The sequence below is a fragment of the Bos mutus genome, chromosome 9 (assembly GCF_027580195.1).
Source record: "Bos mutus isolate GX-2022 chromosome 9, NWIPB_WYAK_1.1, whole genome shotgun sequence".
In the NCBI taxonomy this organism is placed as follows: Eukaryota; Metazoa; Chordata; class Mammalia; order Artiodactyla; family Bovidae; genus Bos; species Bos mutus.
Window position 1 is genome coordinate 98104663 of NC_091625.1, and position 19536 is coordinate 98124198.

The 19536-nt window shown below is 41.4% G+C and overlaps 1 protein-coding gene and 1 pseudogene across 1 annotated transcript in view; both read left to right on the forward strand.

The window, feature by feature from the left end:
- Window positions 1-19536, forward strand: part of PACRG (parkin coregulated) — a 528342-nt gene that overhangs the window by 190662 nt on the left and 318144 nt on the right. The window lies entirely within an intron of this gene.
- LOC102270099 (high mobility group protein B1 pseudogene) lies at window positions 2169-19145 on the forward strand (annotated as a pseudogene).

Sequence of the window (19536 nt, forward strand, 5' to 3'; positions counted from 1 at the left end):
CAGTTCTTCCAGGAATCTCAAAGCAAGAACAAGGCACCGCTTCCCTTTGAAAGGCGTGTGTTTTCCTGTCAGACCAAACTTAAAGCGGACAGAATGATGCGCATTTCTGAGTTAACTTCTTGCTTTCTTAGACATGTCCAATTATTGATGTTCCAATGTGACAGAAACCTAGTAAAAGAAGGAACCAAGAAGGTGGGAAAAACATTGTTACCCAACTTTCTGTCAAATACTAGAACACAGGCATATTATGTTCAAAGAAAAGAGCACCAGAAGTCCAGGGTAATAGGAATAAAAAACTTAGAAACAAAGAATGGGCCAGAGTCTTACTTATATCCCTTATTCCCCCATTTTAAGTCAGACACTAATAAAGGTACATTAACTAATTTTATTCAGTCAAAGAATATTTGTTGTATTTTCATCTTGTAAACTTCAAAGTAAAGCTATTTATTACTGATAATAATAATAATACAGTATTATTTATTAATTTAATTATCAGGTACTGGTCAGGTACTCAGGATAGAAAACCCGGTGTCCTCTCGGTTCTTCCTTTTCCCCTTTCTCTCAAGCCATTACTGAGCGATGGTGTTTTCTGTCTCCAAAAATGTGTCTTAAATCCATCCTCTTCCCTCCCTTCCTGCTGCCACCACTGTCTCACATCTTGAATGTTGCAGCTGACCCCTACTTGTCACCCCGTCTTCTCTGTTGCCACCCTGCCCTCATTGCCAAAAAAAACAAAAGTGAGCTTAAAATGCCGATCAGATCACATTGCTCCACTGCAATGACTTTTTTTTCAGTTGGAGGATAGTTGCTCTACGGTGATGTTAGTTTCTGCTGTAGAGCAAAGGGAATCAGCTATACGTTTGCCTGTATCCCCAATGGTGGACTTCTCTCCCACCCAGGCCACCACAAAGCACTGAGTGGAGCTTCCTGTGCTGGACAGTAGCTCCTCATTAGTTATCTATTTGGTACATAGATAACTTTTCCGACTCTGCAACCCCATGGACTGTAGCCCGCCAGGCTCCTCTGTCCATGGAATTCTCCAGGCAAGAGTACTGGAGTGGGGTGCCATTTCCTTCTCCAGGGGATCTTCCCGACCCAGGGATGGAACCCAGGTCTCCTGCATTGCAGGCAGACGCTGTACCGTCTGAGCCCCCAGGGCTTCTCATTTTATACATAGTAGCGTCTGTATGTCATTCCCAGGCCCCCAGTACATCCCACCTGGTATCCGTACATTGCTTCTCCATGTCTGTGTCTCTATTTCTGCTTTCCAAATAGGTTCATCTGAACCAGATTCTGCATCAGTTCAGTTCAGTTCAGTTCAGTCACTCAGTCGTGTCCAACTCTTTGCGACCCCGTGAATCGCAGCACGCCAGGCTCCCTGTCCATCACCATCTCCCAGAGTTCACTCAAACTCACGTCCATTAAGTCAGTGATGCCATCCAGCCATCTCATCCTCTGTCGTCCCCTTTTCCTCCTGCCCCCAATCCCTCCCAGCATCAGAGTCTTTTCCAATGAGTCAACTCTTCGCATGAGGTGGCCAAAGTACTGGAGTTTCAGCTTTAGCATCATTCCTTCCAAAGAAATCCTAGGGCTGATCTCCTTCAGAATGGACTGGCTGGATCTCCTTGCAGTCCAAGGGACTCTCAGGAGTGTTCTCTAGCATCACAGTTCAAAAGCATCAGTTCTTCGGTGCTCAGCTTTCTTTACAGTCCAAGTCTCACATCCATACATGACCACTGGAAAAACCATAGCCTTGACTAGCAGACTTTAGTTGGCAAAGTAATGTCTGTGCTTTTCAATATGCTATCTAGGTTGGTCATAACTTTCCTTCCAAGGAGTAAGCATCTTTTAATTTCATGGCTGCAGTCACCATCTGCAGTGCTTTTGGAGCCCCCAAAAATAAAGTCTGACACTGTTTCCACTGTTTCCCCATCTATTTCCCATGAAGATTCTGCATAGGTGCATTAATATACCATATTTGTTTTTCTCTTTCTGACTTACTTCACTCTGCGTGGCAGTCTCCAGGTCCAGTCACGTCTCTGCAGAGGGCACTATTTTGAAAGATGCTCATCATCACTAATTATTAGAGAAAGGCAAATCAAAACTACATGAGGTATCACCTCACACAGGCCACAATGGCCATCATCAGAAACGTCTACAGATAACGAATGCCGGTGAGGGTGTGGAGAGAAACGAGCCCTCCTACCGCTGTTGGTGGGGATGCAATGACTGTTCATCATACTTATTCAACAAACCAAGCTCTTTTCTGGACCCTGGCTTCCTCTAACTCCCTGAGTTCTACCCATTCAGTGTTATTTCCATCCTTGGATTCTCTGAGCTATGTCCTTCGTGAAGGCCTGGGGACCTCTACACCACTCTCTCTGTGTGAAAGTGCTGGCTCTTGCCCACTGTTTAGATCTCACCTTAAATGTGCCTCCTCTGAAAGGAAACGATCTTTCTCAGCCCTCTTAGTTGGTTAGTTGTTGCCATTTCTGTCCCTACTTTTTAATCTCAGTTGCAATTTATTAAGGTAAACGCTATGAATTAAGCCAAAAGTGCCCGCTTTAGAGCACTTATCACTAATGGCCATTATTTGCCTTCCTGTTTGTTGCAATTGTGGACTTAAAAAACAGTCACACCCTAAAGTTGAGAACTATGTTTTATTTGGTGGAAAGTTTTAGGACTTCAAGCTTGGGAGCCAGCATTCTCGAGTGACTCTGAGCAGGGTGTTCTGAAGAGTGAAGGGCAGGGGCGGGGAGGAGTCAGGGTGTATAGAAGTTTGTAACAAGGGGCAGGTAGTCTGAATGTCCAAAGATTATTGTTAATTTATTCTTGCCTGGAGAATCCCATGGGCAGAGAATCCTGGTGGGTCACAGTCCATAGGGCCACAAAGAGTTGGACAGCATGTATGCACGCATGCAGGCATCTCAAGGAGTGTAGCACTTCTCTTTGAATGGGAAGATGCATGAGTCTGGGCTCGCTGAAATCATTCCTTTCGTATGCATCTCAGTATCTGGGGCTGGTATACCGTGTTTTTCACATCCCAGGAGTCCTCAGTGCCCACAGTGGGGAGTGGCTGATGGCTTCTGCATAGTACACATTCTTCCTGGGCTCAAAAATTCACATTTGGAAGGCCAGAACTGCTGATGGCCGTGGCATCCTTCTTTAGTGATACGGCTGGGAATACTCCATTCCTCACATGTCTTCCAAAGGAGAGTGAGCTCCCTGAGGACAGAGGAGCACGCCTGTGCTGCTCAGCCCTGACTCACAGTGCCCCGCACCAAGCTTGCACGTGGCATTGCTGAGTTAATGAGTGAACAGCAGGGGATGGTGCCGTGTACATGCCTCCTTCTCATGTGAGTTCGATTTCCCGTGAGGATGGCCACAGTTTTCTCTTCTGAAAGAAAAGAAGTTGAGAGCAGGTTATCACCAGGCACCCCTCCAGCTCTGATATCTTCAGCTGTTTCGGAGCTATCCTCCAGGTTGTGCAGAAGCCACCTGCCCCCCAAAGTGCCTTGAAATGCCACACATGGCTGAGGGATAATGAGAGGATAAGTGAGCCCAGTTTGCATAGAGTATCAGCGAAGAACCCATTGGTATTTCAGAGCGATGTCTGGGGCATATAGTCAAGCTTCTAGACACAGGTTACCTTGAAGTAGGCTGGTCGCATTGAACCTGCAGTGGCTCACCTGCTTCCTATTGTCTCATTTGGCAAGAATCTCAGCTACCAGTGAAGCATAGAGTTGCTGACCTGTGTTGTTCAGTTGCTAAGTTGTATCCGACTCTTTGTGACCCCGTGGACTGCAGCACACCAGGCTTCCGGGTCCTTCACTATCTCCCTGAGTTTGCGCAAACTCATGTCCATTGAGTCGGTGATGCCATCCAAGCATCTCATCCTCCCCTTCTCCCGCCTTCAGTCTTTCCCAGCATCAGGGTCTTTTCCAGCGAGGCAGTTCTTCCGTCAGTGACCAAAGGACTGGAGCTTCAGCTTCAGCACCAGTCCTTCCAATGGACATTCAGGGTTGATTTTCTTGAGGATTTGTAGGTTTGTAACCAGCACAATATGCTTATATTGTTTCAAAACCCGTGTCCTTCTCTATTTATTTTCACCCCTCACCACTTCCTCACCCAAGGAGAACCATGCCAGCTGGACATCAGATTAAGAAAATGCTTCTCATTAGTGGTCTTTTCAGAACAACTTTGTGAGCAATCCTGGAGCATCCATGGTGTCTTTTCACAGCCCCTTATCCCTTGAAAGTTGTTGAGAGAGTTAAAGTTGCCTGTCATTAATCCTTGTTCTGAACACTGTAAATCAAAGGAGTGAAATACTTCTCATCACAATTCAGACCCCAAACAGGTAAAAATTACAGCATAAAACAAAATTTCATACCGGCATTGCCCTGTCACCTAAGCCATATTTTCTTCACTGAAGCAATCAACCAGAGGGTGTCCTGGTGCCGTAATTCAGTGATTGTTTCAGAGGCTGTGGGTTTTGTAAATGCATCCCGTTTTTAATATCCCCGCACTGAAGAGCAAGCTTGGGTAAAGACGTGGGTGTCATTCTTACTTGATTATGAAAACTGATAGTTTGGTTCCAGTCCCCGCAGCTGTTCTGCAAGCTCACTTTGTCTTGGCAGTTTCCTTAACCCACATTCAGGTTGTAAAGCCCGAACATTCTTTTCTGTCGCAGAGCATTCCTGGTGAAGGCTTTTATGTGTGAGTTGTACTTGACATGGGTTTTAGAGAGGAAAGGCAGGTAAATAAAGAATCTCACAAGCAGTAACAGGAGCGAACTTCTGTCTGGAGCCCTGATACTGATTTGTGGACCCCTGTGTCTCCTACCTATCTGGGCTGCTGTTCTGCCCTTTACAAAATATGGATCATGGGCCCTACTGTCAATCTGTGTAACCTGTGAAGTCACTCATTATAGATAAAGAACCAGCAACGAGCCGATGCACCCCCGCTCACAACCGCAGCAGTATTACAAAGATCTGTAAGTGAGCTTCCCAAACGCCTTGGGAGGAAACCAGTGTTGAAACCCAAAGAATTTATACACAACGGGAAAAAGAAACCACTAAGATGTGGCAGCCTCAGATTTCCTCACAATCACCTTTCTTGAGATTGGAAGTTCACGGCAGCGGTGCATCGTCCTCCAGAATTGTACCCCAGATCTCACAGGCGCAGAGAAACGGGGCCAATACTTTACTAGAAAATACTGGTCAAAAGGAAAGTAACCTGTCTCCAAAGTGAATCTTACTGGATAAAGTTTTTTATATCACCAACACCAAAAACAATCATTCTTCTCCATACAAATAGCACTAGGGATTGGGACGGGGGCTTCCACGTGCCTCTGTTGTTAACCCCTGCTATGCCCAGCTTTCATTAGGTCCAGGAAGAAGCTCCCTCATTTCTCTGAAAGTCCCCGCCTCTCTGAGCTGCCGATAAAGGGGAGCCATCCTGTATTTGTGCTTCCCCCAATAGCTCAGCTGGTAAAGAATCTGCCTGTGATGCAGGAGACCCCGGTTTGGGTCCTGGGTCGGGAAGATCCTCTGGAGAAGGAAAAAGCTCACCCACTCCAGTACTCTTGGGCTTCCCTTGTGGTTCAGCTGGTAAAGAATCCGCTTGCAATGTGGGAGACCTGGGTTCGATCGCTGGGTGGGAAGATTCCCTGGAGAAGGGAAAGGTTGCCCACTCCAGTATTATGGCCTAGAGAATTCCACGGACAGTCCATGGTGTCTCAAAGTCAGACACAACTGAGCGACTTTCACTTTCCCTTTCCCTTCCTGTCGCTCAGTCTGCACTGTAACTGGATCTTGTGTCTGTACTGCAACCAGAGGACTCACAGTTTTCCTAAGGGACACATCTGTATTCCCCTTGCTCTGTGGCCATGTCTGATCATGAGGGCTCTGAGCCCTGTGTGGGGATAGATCAGGATGACGGAAGGCAGAAGGCTGGACCAGGAGCTTGAAATCTAGCATCTCATCCTTCCTCTGCCTATCACAGATTTTAAGACTTCCATGAGTTTCCAATTCCAAAGAGCCAGGCTTCCTCATTTACAAGATGAAGAGATTGGATTGGGTGATCTTTGAGATCACTTCTACTGCTGCCGTGATTCATTATAAAATAATATATATCTCAGCCTCCTATAGACCAGTTGAGGAGTAATGCTTCTTAGGCTATTTATTCCTTTACCATCCGACCTGTGCACGAATGAGGTCTTAAAAAATTGCCTACTTCAGCCACCCGGTCCAGTCTGCTCCACATTTTTTTCTGAAGTTTACTTCATTCAGTTGGCTATTTATCATGATCGTATCCTTCTTAGTCCACTATGATCTAAACAAACTGTGCCCTGTCTATTAATAGTGGTATGAGTATGGAATTATATATCCTTGCAACTGCATTGACCCAGCTTCATCCCTGTTATAAATCATGAACTAAATAGATCCTTTCAGTCCATCTCCTGAACTTGCAGAAAATTGGACTTTTCCATCGAGTCACCTTCATCCTCTGATTCCAGCTGCACAGCATCCACTGAAGTGTGAAATTCTTCCAGGTTGAAAGATGACGAAATCTCATAACTCAGCTGCTGAACCTGGCGGTCTTTCAGGCCAACTATACCTTCTTGAGATTCGAGATAGTGGTCACACAGCAAACTGAAGAACTGCCTACTCAGTGTTCGACACCATTTGAATGGTCTTCTATATCTAACACTCTATAATGGAAAGCAATGTGTTCTGATAGACAAAAATCCTGAAATCATAATAGCTGCTCTCCTGATTTTTTGAAATTACTTTTATTTTTTGGCTGTGTTGGGTCTTCGTTGCTGCATGCGGGGTTTCTCTGGTTGTATGAAGCAGAGGCTTCTCACTGGGGTGGCTTCTCTCTTATTGCAGAGCACAGGCTTTAGGTGCCCGGGCTTCAGGAGTTGCAGCACCTAGGCTCAGTAGTCGCGGCTCATAGGCAGTCTAGCATGGGCTCAGTAGTTGGGGCACATGGGTTTAGTTGCTCTGAAGCATGTGGGATCTTCCTCCACCAGGGGTCAAACCAGCGTCCCCTGCATTGCAAGAGAGATTCTTAACCACTGGATCACCAGGGAAGCTCCCTGATTTTTTAAAAATTTAAATGTTTATTATGGCATTTAGGAAACCCAAGTGTTTCTAAACAGATGGTAACTTTTATAGGTCAAATTCTTTTATGTTTTATCTACCATATAATACAAAGAAGCTGTGCCTTGGGATTAAGGAATACTCCTAGGAAGTGTCCTCTACTCTAACATGGATAAACTTACTTTTAAGCCTATAACATTGTCAGAGAACGACATTCTAGAACATGGACAACTCAGCATAGTTCCTAGTATGGTAAAATAATGGTAATGATGGTGATTGCTGTGAATTTTGAATGGGGCTTGCCTAACACACTAGGTAAATCAGGGTCTAACTCTCCAGGACCTGACATTAAAGCGGATGGGTCGTGGGACAGCACACAGGCCATGCCCCTTGCTGGCCTCCGTTCTTGGGCTATAAACGTAGAAAAAGGGGGGTCTCTCCTAACTGGTACACATTGTTGACTTGAGATCCAAAGGAGAGAAGGGATGTGAAAGTTCTTTGCAAGCCCAGTGCATTGCTGTCAGCTAGTGGAAGGCCCCTCCCCATCTCGTGCATTACTCTTGTACTCTGACTGTAGTTTTAGGGACCAGCCTCAGGGCCAGTCTCCCTGGTCACCCCCCAGTGTTATAACTGAGTGTCAGGTTGACAGCCTCTACTGTGGTCCTGTAGCAAGTTGAGCGATTATTTTGTTTGAAATTTTACATTATTTTGTCTTTAAGTTGTTAATCTTCCTTCTTGAGATTGCTTCTGAGTTCTTTCCTGCAGATTTAGATACTCCACCATTCTCTACTTTTTTCAGGTTTTACTCAGCCTATTTATGATGTAATAATGTAATAAGCCATTGTTTCAATAGAGACTAATTAAACATCAGAAATTCATCAGTACCCTCTTCTGCACAGAAAATTAATAATGACTTGTGTGCATGTGTGTGTGCACACACTCACATGTGTGTGAGCTTGTGTACCTTATAAGGAGCAGGAAAATGACTGTGGGAGTTCCATTGTTTAGGCCAAGCCTGCTAAATGGACAGGTTCCTTACGGTCCAGAGAGACTTAGATTTCACAAAGAAGGAAGGGAAATATAAGCCCCTTAAATATTAAGGGTAATTTAAATATTAATTTAAGCCCCTTAAATATTAAGTAAATACTCAGGTAATTTAAATATTCTTTAGTCATTATTTTCTAAATTTCTCTCAGTCAGTTATCCTTTTCCATGTGAAACATTAGTTGAAAGTTTGGAGAATTTATTGTAACATTATAAAATAGTCACAGAAAAGACCTGTACAGACTTCCAAAGCTTGAAACTAGAGGAAATTGCAGGCCTATAATGGATCTTGCTCATGTAAATACTTTAGCTCTAATGCAGCCATTATTTCTCACTGCAAATGTAGGGCGGGGTGCCACTATATGCCACCTCCATAATGAACATAAGCAGTTCAGTTCAGTTCAGTTCAGTCGCTCAGTCGTGTCTGACCCTTTGAGACCCCATGAACCACAGCACACCAGGCCTCCCTGTCCATCACCAGCTCCCGGAGTTTTCTGAATGTTGAGCTTTAAGCCAACTTTTTCACTCTCCTCTTTCACTTTCATCAAGAGGCTCTTTAGTTCTTCTTCACTCTCTGCCATAAGGGTAGTGTCATCTGCATATCTGAAGTTATTGATACTTCTCCTGGCAATCTTGATTCCAGCTTGTGCTTCGTCCAGCTGGCTGGCTGGATGAACATAAGCAGTACAGTGTTATAATTAAATAGCAATTCATTTTTGTTTTTAAAATTTCAAATTTTCTGCCTTTTTTTAATCTATTGACATGCATTCTACTTCCTTAAATAATAATGATAATTCCCACCACAGCTGACACTTATCTAACGCTTAGTGTATTTCTCGGAGCTTTACGTTTAATCTTCACAAGAATAGCCTATGAGGTAGATATTATTGTCTCCTGTTTATGAATGATGAAACTGAGTAATGGAGAGATGAAGTCACTTGTCAATCTTATAACAAGATAGTTGCAAGTAGGGCACAATACGTGTCCTAGGTCATGCCTGTCAATCAGGGTTCAATAGCAATGGCTGTTTGCCTTGGCTAGCTGTGACTTAATGTTATAGAAATGGGCTTTCTGGTACTCAGGGTCTATTTTCTGCCTTTCACTGAAAACTTGGAGAAAATATCTGGTTCCTATGGAATTTCAAGTGCGTCACTACAGTAATCTTAGCTGACTTTGTCCTGTGACCCTGCTCTCTTGTCTAGAGCATGCCTAGTGTGTGTGTGGACACCCAGTCCATGTGGGTTAAGAGGCTGAAGATACACATTGAGGAGAATAAACCCACAGATGGTGAGTCGAGCTAAGGCAGGGACCCAACCACCTTCATGTAAATTGCTACTGTAATCTCTGCCCTCTGTCCACGGAGTTCTCCAGGCAAGAATACTGGAGTGGGTTGCCATATCTTTCTCTGGGGATTGTCCCCACCCAGGGCTCAAACCTGGGTCTCCTGCATTGCAGGAAGATTCTGTAGCATCTGAGCCACCAGGGAAGCCCACACTGAGATTGCTGCTAAGATGGTAGGTGAAATTACCCACCGTAATCTAAACTTAGCTGCTGCTGCTGCTAAGTCGCTTCAGTCGTGTCCGACTCTGTGTGACCCCAGAGACGGCAGCCCACCAGGCTTCCCCCTCCCTGGGATTCTCCAGGCAAGACCACTGGAGTGGGTTGCCATTTCCTTCTCCAATGCATGAAAGTGAAAAGTGAAAGTGAAGTCACTCAGTCGTATCTGACTCTTAGCGACCCCATGACTGCAGCCTACCAGGCTCCTCCATCCATAGGATTTTCCAGGCAAGAGTACTGGAGTGGGGTGCCATTGACTTCTCCAAAACTTAGCTATCTTAGCTAAAATGTGATAGTGTAAATATATATGTCCTGATACATGACAAATGAATAGCATGTATTAACACTTGCTAAAATTTAAAACATGTCTCAAAGTGCAAGGTAGTACTGCCATAAGTAGAACTATATGAGAAAATCCTCTGCTCTTTACCAAAATCCACTTGTACAGGCTATCTGTTCTTTATGTTTTGTTTTATACTTTAAATGCAATAAAGTGTTTACAAAGCATAAAGCCCTGTGCTCATTTTTCATGTTCTCCTTCAGCTTTTTCATTTATTTTTTTTGCTCTCTGAACCACTTTTCACCGCAGATAACTTTGCTGACATACAGCATAATTATTCATTTTCTTCTCTCAGCTACTCAATTCTGCCCTACAAGTTTTGTATATTAAAAATCAGCTTTGTTTAGTGTATCCTTCTTAAGCACCTCAACATTTTTTTTTTTTTGATTTATCTCTGTTTTTAGGGATAGTTGGTTATAAAATACATCCATTCAAATAAAATCTTTAGTAGGTCTTCCTTGATTCCTTCCTGACTTCCTTCCTTTTGTCCTTCCACCCATAAGTGTCATTAAAGTCCTGCCGTACTGAGTGCTGTGTGTGGATACAAAGCTGTAAAGTCACAAACTCGTGGCTCAGGAGTTCCCACACGAGGGGAGAACAGACTTTGGTTGTGAGAGCAGAACAGGACAGGCTGGTTTCTGAGAAAGGATATGAAGTATAGAGGTGTGCAGAGAAGCCATGACTGTGCAGGGCAGGTTGCACAGAGATTTAGCACGAGGTGAAAAAGATCAAGTCTGTATGGGAGAAATCTTGAACCCGTGAAACAGTGAGCAATCCCTTATAGTGAGAAATCGTAGCCAGCAGCTTAAGACATGCTTAAGATGAGGGTTTGGTTCCAGAATATGAAAGGCATTGTGTACAATGCTTAAAATTTAAATTTTATTCTGAAGGTTTATAAGACCTACTAGAGGTTTTTAAACAGAGGAAGAAAAGTGTTTTGTGACTTAGCAAAACTTTGGCAACAATTCTGAGAATGAATTAAAGTTGAATGATGTTAGAAGGTCCAGCCAGGAAAGCAGAATAAAATTGTTGTGTCATGGATGGAAAGATGGAGAAGAGTTTGAGAGATATTTTTAAGCAGAGTTGACGGAATGTTAGAACTTATTAAAGTTGAGGGGATAAGAAAGGTAATTGAACATAACTTCCAGATGGAATGGATTAGTACATGATGCTGTCATTAACTATTAAGAGACATAGAAAGAAGAAGGTTTGTTCAAAGATAATTCAGGTTTAAAAATGTTGAGCTTGAACAGTAATGAAGCATCCAGATTAAGTTATCAGGTTAAAAAGCTGGTAATAAAAGTCTAGGGGTGATCTCCGACATAAATCATACCAATATTTTCCCAAGTCAGTCTTCCAAAGCAATAGAAATAAAAGCAAAAATAAGCAAGTGAACCTAATCAAACTCATAAGCTTTTGTACAGCAAAGGAAACCATCAATAAAACAAAAAGACAACTTACAGATTTGGAGAAAATATTTGCAAATCATGTGACTGACAGGGGCTTAATTTCCAAAATATCAAACACCTCATGCAGCTCAATAACAACAGCAACAAAAAACCAGTCCAAAAAATGGGCTAAAGGACCTCTTTAGAAGACCTAAAAAGACATTTCTCCAAAGAATACATATAGATGGCCAATTGGTACATGAAAAGCCGTTCAATATTGCTAATTATTAGAGAAATGCAAATTAAAAGTAAAATGAGGTAACACCTCACATGTGTCAAAATGATCATCATTAAAAGTCCACAAAAAGAAAATGCTGAAGAGGGTAAAAAGGGAAGCTTCCTACACTGTTGATGGGAATGTGAATTCATACAGTCACTATGAAGAAGAGTATGGAGGATCCTTACAAAACTGAAAATAGAGTTTGCTTATGATCCAGCAATTCCACTCTGGGTACATATTCAGTTGTTGTTGTTGTTTAGTCACTAAGTCGTGCCCAGCTCTTTTGTGACCCCATGGAGTATAGCCCGCCAGGCTCCTCTGTCCATGGGATTTCCCAGGCAAGAATACTAGAGTGGCTTGCCATTTCCTCCTCCAGGGGATCTTCCTGACCCAAGGATCAAACCCACGTCTCCTGCATTGGCAGGTGGATTCTTTATCACTGAGCCACCAGGGAAGTCAGAAAACTATATTTCAAAAAGATACAAGCACCCCAGTGTTCATAGCAGCACTATTTATAATATCCAAGACATGGAAACGATCTAAGTGTCCACTGATGAGTGAATGGATGAAGAAGTTGTGGTATGTATATTCAAAGGAACACGGTGCAGTCATTAAAAGAATGAAATAAAGCCACATTTGCAGCAGTGTAAATTGACCTAGAGATTGTCACACTAAGAGAAGTAAGTCGGAAAGAGAAAGAAAAATCCGTATGATATCATTTATATCTAAAATATGACACAAGTGAGCATCTTATGAAACAGAACAGACTCACTGACGCAGAAAACAAACTATGGCTATCAAAGGGCAAGGGAGGTCGGGGACGAGTAAATTTTTGTTCTTAGTTTTGAATAAGAGATATAAACTAGTATGTTTAAACAACAAGGTCCTCCTGTATAGCATGGGGAACTGTATTCAGTATTCTGTAATGGACTGTAAGGAAAAAATATATATATGCACATGTATATATACTATATGGTTTCCCAGGAGGTGCTAGTGGTAAGTAACCTACCTACCGATGCAGGATCCATCCCTGGGTTGGAAGAGGACTTGGAAACCCACTCCAGTATTCTTGCCTGGAGAATCCCATGGACAGAGAAGCTTGGCAGGCTATAGTCCACACAGTCACAAATACTCGGACACCACTGAAGTGACTTAGCACGCACGCACATATGTAATATATATAGAGTGTATGTATAACTGAATCAGTTTGCTGTGTACCAGGAACTAATACTACATTGCAAATCAATTATACTTAAATTAAAAAAAAAAAATCTAGAGGTGAGAAAGAGAATTCAGAGTCAGGTTTTAGCTGTAGAAACTACTGGTGTCTTGGTCCACTCAGGCTACTGTGACAAATTAGAGTAGATTGGGAAGCTTAGAAAGCAAACATTTCTTTTTCTCATAGTTCAGGAGGCTGTAGGAAGTCCAGGAGCACGGTGCCAGCAGAAGAGTCTGGTGAGATCCCTCTCCCTGGTTTTCAGATGGTCACCTTCTTGATGTGCCCTTACGAGTCTGGTGAGATCCCTCTCCCTGGTTTTCAGATGGTCACCTTCTTGATGTGCCCTTACGAGGTGGAAAACAGAGAAAGGAGGAAGAAATGCTGTCTGTTCATATAAGGTGCCGATCCCATCAGTGAGGCTTCTTCTCTCATGACCTAATCACCCTTCTCTAAATATCATCATATCAAGGACTGAGATTTCAACATTTGAATTTGGGGGCGGGGCGGGAACAAAAACATTCAGTCCGTGACAGTTGGCATGTAGCTGTCAGTTGAAACCATACTTAATGAAAAGCTGCCTTCTCAGAAAAAGAATGTATCAGATGAGAAAACCAAATATTGGTTCTAAGGATGGCTAACATTTTAAATTCAGAAAAAGGAGAAGAAGCAATTCGTATAAACTGACAAATAGTCAAGGAGGTAGGAGAACTTAAAGATGCTTTTTTTTCAGAAATGAAAAAAAAATGTCAAGATATAAGTAGAAAGTGCCTTAGAAAATTGAAATATGATAGAAACAGATGAACAAAAGGAACTCATGTTTAACAAGTGAAAAATGGGCTTCCCTGGTAGCTCATATGGTAAAGAATCTGCCTGCAGTGCAGGAGACCGGGGTTCAGTCCCAGGATCGGGAAGATCTCCTGGAGCCTGGTGGGCTAAAACCCGATAAAACTCAATTATTCATAAAGAAGACAAGTCGTTGACACTAAAATTTGAAACAAGGCACATATGCCTGCTTTTATTATTATTTAAAATTATTTTAGAGACTAATGTATTAATAATGTCAAGGAACTATAATATATGACATATATAATGGAGAGAAAAGTTTTTCTTACATGATTTCATCATATAACAATTTTTTTAAAAATAAGGTTTACAATTAAATACTGTTAGAAATACCCAAAGAATTTGGTTAAGTGGATGGATATGAAACAAATACCCAAAATATGCTTTTCTTATATCAACAACCAGTTGAAAATGAAAATGGGGGAAAATTACAAAAACCAAAGAGCTAAGAAAAATATACCAAAAATATTACAGTACTTAGGTTTAAATCTATAACTTCAATAAATAAACATAAATTTAATGGCATTTAGATTAAAAGTATATTTTATATTAATATTAAAACATTTGTACAGCTAAAGTTACCTTAAATATAAAGATGAAGAATAAGCCCAGAGACTATATATTTGTAAACACTTGAAAGACAAACAGCTCCTTCAAACTGATAATTAAAAGGTAAATAACACAAATAAAGATAGACAAAAATTTAAACAAGTAATGGATAAGCAAACATAAAGTGACATCCAAAAGTTGTTTTTCTAAATTAAAACTTGAGGAAACATAAAGTTAACATCCCAATGAGATACTGTTTTCTGAAATTCTAGCAAAAAATTTATTTTAAAGCCTGGTAATACCCAGTTCTAGCAATGGCAGGGCTGATGTTTATCTGGTAAGTTCAATATGACTCTGTATTACTAATCTTTCAGGTCATAAATATTTGCTACCTTGAGCTCCCTTCCTTGCCCAGAACTCTCATCCCACCTTCTCTGACTGATCAGACCCTTCTATCTTCAATAAGCAGTAAATAGAAGGTTAATGCATGTCACCTGAATGTTCTTAAATGTTTCTGCCTTGTGCTTTGGTAAATATTTTGAATATTATCCCTGGACAAAGGTATACCAAAGTGGGCATTTGCTAATACTGCAAGTGGGGATATGACTTGCTAAAACTTCTTAAAAAGTTACGTGACAATGTTTATTCTTTTATTAACATTCCTATCACATGTTATTTTTTAATCCTATACAATGAAAACATTTACATATAATGATATATTTATAAAGATGTTTATGTAACATCAGTTTAAATACTCAAAACCATAAGCAACATGAATGCTTATCAATTAGAAAATAGCCAAATAAACTGTGGTACATTTCTGCAATGGAATGTTTTATAGCTATTTAAAAGAATTGAATTAAATTTATGTGTACTAACCCAGAAAGATGTCCATGGCACATTGTTTCAGAATTAAAGATGTATAGAGTTTGTACCATTTTCATTTTAGAAAAAGAAAACACCTCTCTGCTTCTCTCTGTCTCTCTTTCTCTCTTTCTCACACACATACATGTACACTCATGCAACATAGACATAAATCTGTATGATGTGAGAGTTAAAAATCTACGTGCAGATACACTCCTAGTTGTGGGAGGGATGAGTGCAAAGGGTTGTACAGGGTGTTAACTTTCTCTTCATACAACTCTGTGTTTTTAGATCTCTCTAATGTGTATTTTATTTTTTCCCTTCAAAAAAGAAGTAGAAAAACGAGACAAAGAGGAATAGAGAGAGTGCTAACCTTTAGAGCTGAAGCAAAATGATTCTAATAGAGCGTGACAAACTAAATGCAAGTTGTATCATTTGGTAGGAAAAAAGTCATAAAAATTTAGTTTTACTTAAAACTAACCCACTTCCTCAAAAGCAATGATTTTTAGCATTTTTAGGGGTAAAGCACCCTTAGGAGAATCAGATGAAGCTCCTTTCCCAGATAAATGAACATGAATTCTCAAATCCATAAGTTGCATATAATTACATAGATTTTATGAACCCCAGTGTTCAAGTCTTCTGATTAATTTTTAAATTAAAAGCAATTGAAAATAAGTTAAAACAAATATTTCTTGATTATGTCCTATTTTCTCTTTTTGCTAATAGCCTGTTTTTGGCATCACATAATTTCTTAGGACGAATATGTTTATTTCAGCATTAAAGATTTAAAAGGAATTCAACTCAATCCCACCAGTATAGAGTGTGTTTACTGCCTTCTTAAGTTTTCCGCTTCAACCAAACCAGAATATGACTGATTCCCCAAACACGGTCACACTTCTGGCAGTTTCTTTCTTTGACCACCTTTGCGTCTGTTTGAAACAGCCCTCTTACCACCCATCCTCCCAGCCATTCCACTGCTTTCGGTCTAAATCCTACCCATTCTTCCAGTCCCAGTTCCAAAGTCATTTCTTTAATTAAATCTTCCTCTACTTTATCAGCTGGAATGAATCTTCCTATCTTTGTGACCCCACACTGTCTGTTTTTATTTCCACCATATTTCTTAGCACATCTATATAATGTTATGGTTAATTGCATAGATGTCTTATCTTATCTACCGGCCTATTAGGTCCTTTAAAGTAGAACTCATATCTTCACCATTTTAAATCTGCTCTACCACCTATCACAGGGCCTTGCAAATAGTAGATCCCAATAAATGTCAAATTGAATTGATTTTGCACTAACTTTGGTAGGAACCTGAAGCAGAATGGCTTTTCTGGCCTTAGATTTTTCTAATGCAGTTTTGTGTATTCTGTACAAATGTGTCTCAGTCTACACAAATAGTCCATAATTTTTAGTCCTAGCTTTCAAATTGTGCCTACATTAGGTGATTCTTGAGATTCCCAGGTGGTGCTAGTGGTAAAGAACCTGCCTACCCAGTGCAGGAGACATGAGATGTGGGTTCGATCCCTGGGTCGGGAAGATGCCCTGAAGGAGGGCACAGCACCCACTCCAATATTCTTGCCTGGAGAATTCCATAGACAGAGGAGCCTGGTGGGCTATAGTCCATGGGGTCTCAAAGAGGTGGACATTAGTGAGCAACTAACACTTTCACTTAGGCTATTCTAGTAGATGTTATTTATTTAGTAAAAGAATAATGAATTTTTTTCTATTTTATTTGTCTGTTCAATAGTCCCCTTTTAAATAGTGCTACTGTCCTAGGTAGCTCTGATGATAAAGAATCTGCCTACAATTCAGGAGACATGGATTCAATCTCTGGATTGGGAGGATGCCCTGGAGAAGGAAATGGCTACCCACTCCAGTATTCTTACCTGGGAAATTCCATGGACAGAAGAACCTAGTGGGCTACAATCCATGGGGTTGCAGAGTCAGACACGACTGAGCACATAGCCCAGTGAATTAATATAACTTTATATTTTGCATAATTTTTCAGCTTTAAGTGAGTAGTGATTTTTAAATTTATTTTCCTATCAGGATAATGTGTATAGTTGACAAAAACCTGCATATGGCTGTTTATGGCAGCTTTATTCACAATTACCAAAACTTGGAAGCAACCAAGATTCATAAAATGGATCTTTATTCCATGCTAAAAAGAAATGGTCAAGCCATGAAAAATAATGGCGGAATCTTAAATGCATATTACTAAGTGATTCACGGGGTCGCAAAGAGTCGGACATGACTGAGCAACTGAACTGAACTGAACTGAAGTGAAAGAAACCAATCGAAAGGGCTACACACCACATGATTCCAATTATATGACATTTTGTTCCCTGATAGCTCCGTTGGTAAAGAATCCGCCTGCAATACAGGAGACTGGAGCTCAATCCCTGGGTCGGGAAGATCCAGTGGAGAAGACACAGGCTACCCACTCCAGTATTCCTGGGCTTCCCTAGTGGCTTAGCTGATAAAGAATCTACCTGCAATGCGGGAGACCTGGGTTTGATCCCTGGGTTGGGAAGATCCCCTGGAGAAGGGAAAGGCTACCCACTCCAGTATTCTGGCCTGGAGAGTTCCATGGACTGTAGAGTCCATGGGGTCGCAAAGAGTCGGACACAACTGAGCCACTTTCACTTTCACTTGTAAAAGACCAAACCAGGAGACAACAAAAAGATCAGTGGAGGGGTGACTAGGTTGAACACATGTCATATATGGAAATTAGGCTAGAACAACCACATATTAAAATAGGGACAGGAATGAAGCTCAGAGTCTTGATGTCTCGTCCCAGAAAGGATTCACGGAGAGACAAAGTGATAGAAATACCCCAGTGTTTCTCTGCAAAGATGGAAGAGGAGGATTCGAACAATAATTTGCAGAAAAGCCCTGCCTCTCCAGAGACCTAAAGTGTGATGCAACCGTATGTGGCTGAGAACTTAAACCCTGGCTGCTCTCGCCCCTCTGCACAAGCAGAAACCCCGGTTTTCCGGGACCGTGATCTCATCGAGTCGCTCTCACTTTTGAAGAAAAACAATTAAACGTGGGCAAAGGAGATCCTAAGAAGCCGAGAGGCAAAATGTCCTCATATGCATTCTTTGTGCAAACTTGCCGGGAGGAGCAAGAAGAAGCACCCGGATGGATGCGTCCCTCAGCTTCCCAGAGTTTTCTAAGAAGTGCTCAGAGAGGTGGAAGGACCATGTCCGCTAAAGAGAAAGGAAAATTTGAAGACATGGCAAGGGCGAACAAGGCCCATCATGAAAGAGAAATGAAAACTTATATCCCTCCTAAAGGGGAAACAAAAAAGAAGTTCAAGGATCCCAATGCACCCAAGAGGCCTCCTCTGGCCTTTTTCTTGTTTTGTTCTGAGTATCGTCCAAAAATCAAAGGTGAACATCCTGGCCTGTCCATTGGTGGTGTTGCAAAGAAACTGGGAGAGATGTGGGATAACACTGCTGTGATGACAAGCAGCCTTGTGAGAAGAAGGCTGCTAAGCTGAAGGAAAAGTATGAAAAGGACATTGCCGCATCCCGAGCTAAAGGGAAGCCTGATGCAGCAAACAATGGGGTTGTCAAGGCTGAAAAGAGCAAGAAAAAGAAGGAAGAGGAGGAAGATGTGGAAGATGAAGAGGATGAGGAGGAGGAAGAAGATGAAGAGGATGAGGAGGAGGAAGAAGATGAAGAGGATGAGGAGGAGGAAGAAGATGATGATGATGAGTAAGTTGGTTCTAGCGCAGTTTTCTTTTTCTTGTCTATAAAGCATTTAACCCCCCTGTACACAGCTCACTCCTTTTAAAAAAAAAAAAAATTGAAATGTAAGGCTGTGTAAGATTTGTTTTTAAACTGTACAGTGTCTTTTTTTGTATAGTTAACACACTACCGAATGTGTCTTTAGATAGCCCTGTCCTGGTGGTATTTTCAATAGCCATTAACCTTGCCTGGGACAGTATGGGTTGTAAATTGGCATGGAAGTTTAAAGCAGGTTCTTTTTGGTGCACAGCACAAGTTAGTTATATATGGAGATGGTAGTTTTTTCATCTTGAGTTGTCTCTGATGCAGCTTATACAAATAATTGTTGTTCTGTTAACTGAATACCACTCTGTAATTGCAAAAAAAATAAAAAAGTTGCAGCTATTTTGTTGACATTCTGAATGCTTCTAAGTAAATACAATTTTTTTTATTAAAAAAAAAATAGGGACGGTAATTATCTCAACTCTTGGTGGTAGTGTTATGGGTGGTCCTATTACCCTTTAACTTCTGCTTATTTTTCAATTTTTTTCTACCCAGAGCACATATTACTTTTATAACTAGAGGGCAAAAAGAAAACAAAAAATTAAA